This window comes from Ahaetulla prasina, chromosome 15 (genome assembly GCF_028640845.1).
Source record: "Ahaetulla prasina isolate Xishuangbanna chromosome 15, ASM2864084v1, whole genome shotgun sequence".
Taxonomy (NCBI): Eukaryota; Metazoa; Chordata; class Lepidosauria; order Squamata; family Colubridae; genus Ahaetulla; species Ahaetulla prasina.
In genome coordinates, this window is record NC_080553.1 from 11,472,268 (window position 1) to 11,479,391 (window position 7,124).

Consider the following 7,124-nt stretch of genomic DNA (forward strand, 5'->3'; position numbering starts at 1 on the left):
TAGATTTTCTAGATTTTTTTGCCTGGTGTAATTTTCGCCATGGCTTTGGTTCTTAGAACCAGAAAGAAAAGCAGAGCAGCCCATTTTAATGGTAGGTGTGGCTGTTGTTAATAATAGATTTTCTAGATTTTTTTGCCTGGTGTAATTTTCGCCATGGCTTTGGTTCTTTAGAACCAGAATGAAGAACTCAGCAGCCCATTTTAATGCTAGGAATGGCTGTTGAATGATAATAGATTTTATAGCATTGTAGCTTCACAGAGTGAGGGGAGGAGCGAGCCAAATGACTTCTTCCTGGAAAGAGACAACGATTCCTGGGCAGAGGAGAGGAAGAAAGAAGAGAAAGAAGAAAAGAAGAAGAAACAAGAGAGCAAGAAAATATCCACAGCTCAAGCCCTCTTAGCCTTCGGATGTGATCTGGCTTTCTATATCCTGAGGTAATTTTATATGAGATTCTTATTCTTCAAAATGGAGTGTACAGATAGTCATCCACTGTTGAAGACCCATTGTTCCTAGGGAGTAACATAATACTTGCTTCTGAGTTAACAGTAACTATATTGTATTGTTTATTCTTAGTTGTAAGCACCAATGGCAGCTGAAGCAACATTAAGTTTTTTTTTTAATTCAAAGGCATGTACTACACTGTCTAGGAAGACTAGAAGAATCAATTGTCAGCCTGCAGTGTTGATGGTGAAAATGGAAGAGGGAACGAACGGAAAACAAGAATAAATCTGATTTTCTTCAAGAATGCTACTTCATCAAGTAAATCAAAACTGACCTGTAGAAGAATCCCACAAAACGTATGTTAGTTTCATTAACACAACACACCACGCACATTAATGCTAGGTGAGACCAGTGATTGGAAATAGATTTTATATTTTTCTGCCTGGCGTAATTTTAGCCATGGCAATGGTTCTTAGAACCAGGGAGAAAACCTCAGCAGCTTTTTTTAATGGCAAGTATGGCCCACGATGTATAAAAAATTTCGTAGTTTTCATGCCTGCTTAGTACTAGATCTGGTAATGGTTCTTAAAACCAGGAAGAAAATCTCTAGGGCCCTTTTCAATGCAAGCTGTGGCCATGGATTACTAAAGTTCTCATTACTTTTTTGGCCTGGTGTCATTTTAACCATGGCTGTGGTTCGTAAGAATTGAGAGGGCCCCACAAGCCTCTCCCAGTTCCTGAGGATTGCTCAGTGAGTTTCATACTGGAAGGGAATCCTTCTGGATCCCCCTCCGTATACCTTTAGTCTATCAGATTTCACACCTAGCCAATGATGATCATTCTCAGTGCAGTCCGTGAAGCAAGTGAGTCAAAGGAGGCGCACTATTCCTGATTCCATCTGTGCTCAGAGCAGACACCCTTGCATGATGGTAGTGCCATGGTGCCTACTGGTGGAGGTCTTTCAGTCCCTGAGCCCCCACTCAGTGAAACTCAAACTGAATGAGAAGGCAGCGGATCACCTGACAGGCTCATTCAGTCCTTGAGCAGACACTCTGTGAGACTCACACTGGACGTCCTCTCACACTGGGCACCTTCCCCCGGGGGACCCTTTCAGTCCCTGAGTTGGCACTAAGGAAGAATCAAACTGGAGGAGTCAGTGGCATTCAGCTGCAAGCCTCCTCCAATTCCTGAGGATCCCTTCAGTGAGACTTCAACTGAAAGAGATCCCATTTGGCCCACCAGTCTTCTTCCTTCACATTCTTAGCCTGCCTACATTTATGCATGAGTGCAGATGAGTTGATGGAGTGCAAATCCTGGGAGAAAGGCTGCACTGTCCCCGAGGCCACTTTGCACCCTGGCAGGATGGAGGTGATGCTTAGGCTGCTACTGGTGGAGGTCTTTCAATCCCTGAGCTTCCACTCTGTAGAAGTCACACAGAATGAAAAGGCAGTAGATTGCCTCTAGGCTCATCCAGGCCCTGAGCAAACAGTGAGGGTGAATCACACTGGAAGAGTCAACAGCTCTCAGCTGGAAGTCTCTCCCAATCCCTGAAGATTCCACACTGAGTCTCAAACTGGAAGATAAGGTCCACCTCTCTCCCAATTGGACACCTTTAGAATTAATGCCTGTGGTGGCCATAGCTCTTAGAACTACAAGTAAAACTGGTGGCACGTTATAATACTAGGTATGGCCATCAATATATTAATAGAAAATGTCAGCCCTTTTTAATGCCAGCTGAGGCATTAAAGATTGTAGTTTTCTTGCCTGACATAAGTTAGCCATGGCAATGTTTGTTAGAACAAAACAGAAAACTTAACAGCCCTTTTTAATGTTAGTTGTAGTTGGTGATTGACATTAGATTTTATACTTTTTTAGTCAGGTGTAATTTTGCTTATGGCAATGGTTCTTAGAACCAGAAACAAAAACCCCAATGGCCCATTTTAATGCTAGGTGAGGCCATTGAGAAATAAAAGATTTTATAGTTTCCGGCTTCACCAAGTGAGTGGAGGAACAAGTGAAATCCTGCCGCCAAATATCATGTTCCTGGAGAGAGACAATGCTTGCTGAGCATAAGAGAGGAAGAAAGAAGAGAAGGAAGAAAAAAAGAAAAAACAAGAGAACAAGAAAATATCCACAACCCAAGACCTCTTAGCCTTCAGCTGTGATGTGGCCTTCTACATGCTGAGGTAATTTTAGTTGAGTCTCTTATTCTTTAAATTGTTAGTATATGGAGGGGGAGGATGATCATCGACTAACTGACAGTCCATTCTTACTAAGTCAGAAAACATTTCTGTCTGAGGAAATAGTAACCATGGTGGATTGTATATTCTTAGTAGTAAAATGATAATGGCAGCTGAAGTAATGTTGGGTTTTGTTTTGTTTTTAATCTCAAAAGGGCATCTACTACGCTGTCTTAAAAGACAGAAGATTCAATTGTCACCCTACAGTGTTGATGGAGAACATGGAAGAGGAATGAAAAGCAAGAATGCTATTTCACCAAGTAAATCAAAATAAGCCTGTAGAAAAATCCCCCAAAGAATGTTAGTTTCATTAACAAAGGACACCACACTTTTTAATGCAAGGTGTGGCTGATATTGATAACAGATTGTATAGTTTTATGGTCTGGCATAATTTTAGCCATGGCAGTAGTTCTTAAAACCAAGAAGAAAATATTTATGGCCCCATTTTAATGGTAGCTGTGGCTGTTGATTATGGCAATACTAATTAGTTTTCGGGCCTGGTGTAATATTAGCTATGGCTGTGGATCTTAGAATCAGGCAGAAAGCATCAATGGGCATTACTAATGCTAGCTGTGACTGTTGATTGATAATAGATTTTGTAGTTTTTTTGCCTGGCATAGTTTGGGCCATGGCAATGGTTCTTAGAACCAGAAAGAAAAGCAGAGCAGCCCATTTTAATGGTAGGTGTGGCTGTTGTTAATAATAGATTTTCTACATTTTTTGCCTGGCGTAATTTGGACCATGGCAATGGTTCTTAGAACCAGAAAGAAAAGCAGAGCAGCCCATTTTAATGGTAGGTGTAGATTTTCTACATTTTTTGCCTGGCGTGATTTGGGTCATGGCGATGGTTCTTAGAACCGGAATAAAGAACTCAGCAGCCCATTTTAATGCTAGGAATGGCTGTTGAATGATAATAGATTTTATAGCATTATAGCTTCACAGAGTGAGGGGAGGAACGAGCCAAACGTCGTCTTCCTGGAAAGAGACAACAACAACTGGACAGAGGAGAGGAAGAAAGAAGAGAAAGAAGAAAAGGAGAAGAAACGAGAGCAAGAAAATATCCACAGCTCAAGCCCTCTTAGCCTTCGGTTGCAATCTGGCCTTCTATATCCTGAGGTAATTTTATATGAGATTCTTATTCTTCAAAATGGAGTGTACAGATAGTCATCCATTGTTGGAGACCCATTGTTCTTAGGGAGTAACATAATACTTGCTTCTGAGTTAACAGTAACTACATTGTATTGTGTATTCTTAGTTGTAAGCTCCAATGGCAGCTGAAGCAACATTAAGTTTTTTTTTTAATTCAAAGGCATGTACTACACTGTCTAGGAAGACTAGAAGAATCAATTGTCAGCCTGCAGTGTTGATGGTGAAAATGGAAGAGGGAACGAACGAAAAACAAGAATGAATCTGATTTTCTTCAAGAATGCTACTTCATCAAGTAAATCAAAACTGACCTGTAGAAGAATCCCACAAAACGTATGTTAGTTTCATTAACACAACACACCACGCACATTAATGCTAGGTGAGACCAGTGATTGGAAATAGATTTTATATTTTTCTGCCTGGCGTAATTTTAGCCATGGCAATGGTTCTTAGAACCAGGGAGAAAACCTCAGCTGCTTTTTTTAATGGCAAGTATGGCCCACGATGTATAAAAAATTTCGTAGTTTTCATGCCTGCTTAGTACTAGATCTGGTAATGGTTCTTAAAACCAGGAAGAAAATCTCTAGGGCCCTTTTCAATGCAAGCTGTGGCCATGGATTACTAAAGTTCTCATTACTTTTTTGGCCTGGTGTCATTTTAACCATGGCTGTGGTTCGTAAGAATTGAGAGGGCCCCACAAGCTTCTCCCAGTTCCTGAGGATTGCTCAGTGAGTTTCATACTGGAAGGGAATCCTTCTGGATCCCCCTCCCTACTTTACACCTTTAGTCTATCAAATTTCACACCTAGCAATATATATCATTCTTAGTGCAGTCCGTGAAGCAAGTGAGTCAAAGGAGGCGCACTATTCCTGATTCCATCTGTGCTCAGAGCAGACACCCTTGCATGATGGTAGTGCCATGGTGCCTACTGGTGGAGGTCTTTCAGTCCCTGAGCCATGGCAATGGTTCTTAGAACCAGAAAGAAAAGCAGAGCAGCCCATTCTGACAGGCTCATTCAGTCCTTGAGCAGACACTCTGTGAGACTCACACTGGGCGTCCTCTCACACTGGGCACCTTCTTAGAACTTTCAGTCCCTGAGTTGGCACTAAGGAAGAATCAAACTGGAGGAGTCAGTGGCATTCAGCTGCAAGCCTCCTCCAATTCCTGAGGATCCCTTCAGTGAGACTTAAACTGAAAGAGATCCCATTTGGCTCACCACTCTTCTTCCTTCACATTCTTAGCCTGCTTACATTTATGCATGAGCACAGATGAGTTGATGGAGTCTTTTTGCCTGGCATAGTTTGAGCCATGGTAATGGTTCTTAGAAATAAAAAAAAGAATTCAACGGCTGTTTTTAATGCTAGGTGTGGCTGTTGATGGACATTATATTTATAGTTTCCTTGCCTGGCATAATTTGGGCCATAGCAATGGTTCTTAGAACCAGAAATAAGATGTCCGCGGCCATATCTCAAAGGCATGTACCACTAGGAAGACAGATGAGTCAGTTGTCAGCCTGCAGTGTTGATGGTGAAAACGGAAGAGGAATGGAAAGCAAGAATGAATACGATCTTCATCAAGACTGCTACTTCATGAAGTGAATCAAAACAAGAATCCCCCAACACATGTCAGTTTCATTAACACAGGACACCACACTTTTTAATGCGAAGTGTGGCTGTTTTTTGATAAAAGATTGTATAGTTTTATGGTCTGGCATAATTTTAGCCATGGCAGTAGTTCTTATAACCAAGAAGAAAATCTCTATGGCCCCATTTTAAGGGTAGGTGTGGCTGTGGATTGTGGAAATACCAATTAGTTTTCTTTCCTGGCATAATTTTGGCCATGGCGAAGGTTCTTAGAACCAGAAAGAACTTAGCGGCCCCTTTTAATGCTAGGTGTGGCTTTTGATAAAATATTTATACTTTTCTAGCCTGGCATAATTTGGGGCCACGACAATGGTTCTTAGAACTAGAATGAAGACTTCAACAACCATTATTAATGCTAGATGTGGCTATTACTTGATATTCGATTTATAGTTTTCTTGCCTGGTGTAATTTGGGCCATAGCGAAAGTTCTTAGAACCAGAAAGAAAACCCGAACAGCCCATTTTAATGGTAGGTGTGGCTGTTGTTAATAGATTTTCTATATTTTTTGCCTGGCGTAATTTGGGCCATGGCCTTGGTTCTTAGAACCAGAAAGAAAAGCAGCCCATTTTAAGGGTAGGTGTGGCTGTTGACTGGTAATAGATTTTATACATTTCTTGCCTGGCATAGTTTGGGCCATGGCAAAGGTTCTTAAAACCAGAAAGAACTTAGCAGCCCTTTTAATCCTAGGTGTGGCTTTTGATAAAAGATTGTATAGTTTTTGCCTGGCATAGTTTGAGCCATGGTAATGGTTCTTAGAATCAGAAAGAAAAGCGAGCAGCCCATTTTAATGGTAGGTGGCTGTTGATAATATATTTTATAGTTTTCTTGCCAGGCATAATTTTAGTCATGGCTATGGTTCTTAGAACCAGAAAGTAAAGCAGAGCAGCCATTTTAATGGTAGGTGGCTGTTGTTAATAGATTTTCTACCTTTTTGCCTGGCATAATTTGGACCATGGCAATGGTTCTAGAACCAGAAAGTAAATCTCAATGGCCCTTTTTAATGATAGGTGTGGCTGTTGTTAATAGATTTTCTAGATATTTTTGCCTGGCATAATTTTGTTCATGGTGAAGGTTCTTAGAACTAGAATGAAGACTTCAACAACCATTATTAATGCTAGATGTGGCTGTTAATTGATATTCAATTTATAGTTTTTGCCTGGCATAGTTTGAGCCATGGTAATGGTTCTTAGAATCAGAAAGAAAAGCAGCCCATTTTAATGGTAGGTGTGGCTGTTGATAATAGATTTTCTACCTTTTTGCCTGGCGTACCTTTGGCCATGGTGAAGGTTCTTAGAACCAGAAAGAAAATCTCCATGGCCCTTTTAATGCTAGGAATGGCTGTTGATGGACATTATATTTATAGTTTTTGCCTGGTGTAATTTGGCCATGGTGAAGGTTCTTAGAACCAGAAGGAAAACCCCAACAGCCCATTTTAATGGTAGGTGTGGCTGTTGATAATAGATTTTCTACCTTTTTGCCTGGCATAGTTTGAGCCATGGTAATGGTTCTTAGAACCAGAAAGAACTTAGCAGCCCTTTTAATCCTAGGTGTGGCTGTGGATTGTGGAAATACCAATTAGTTTTCTTTCCTGGCATAATTTGGACCATGGCAATGGTTCTAGAACCAGAAAGAAAAGCAGAGCAGCCATTTTAAT

General features: G+C 40.9%; 1 long non-coding RNA gene across 1 annotated transcript; it reads left to right on the forward strand.

Moving 5' to 3' along the window:
- Window positions 1-2,089: 2,089 nt before the first annotated feature.
- Window positions 2,090-4,705, forward strand: LOC131185892 (uncharacterized). Its single transcript, XR_009152244.1, has 3 exons — window positions 2,090-2,627; window positions 2,837-3,797; window positions 3,991-4,705. It is a non-coding gene; the product is annotated as an uncharacterized LOC131185892 (long non-coding RNA).
- Window positions 4,706-7,124: the final 2,419 nt, after the last annotated feature.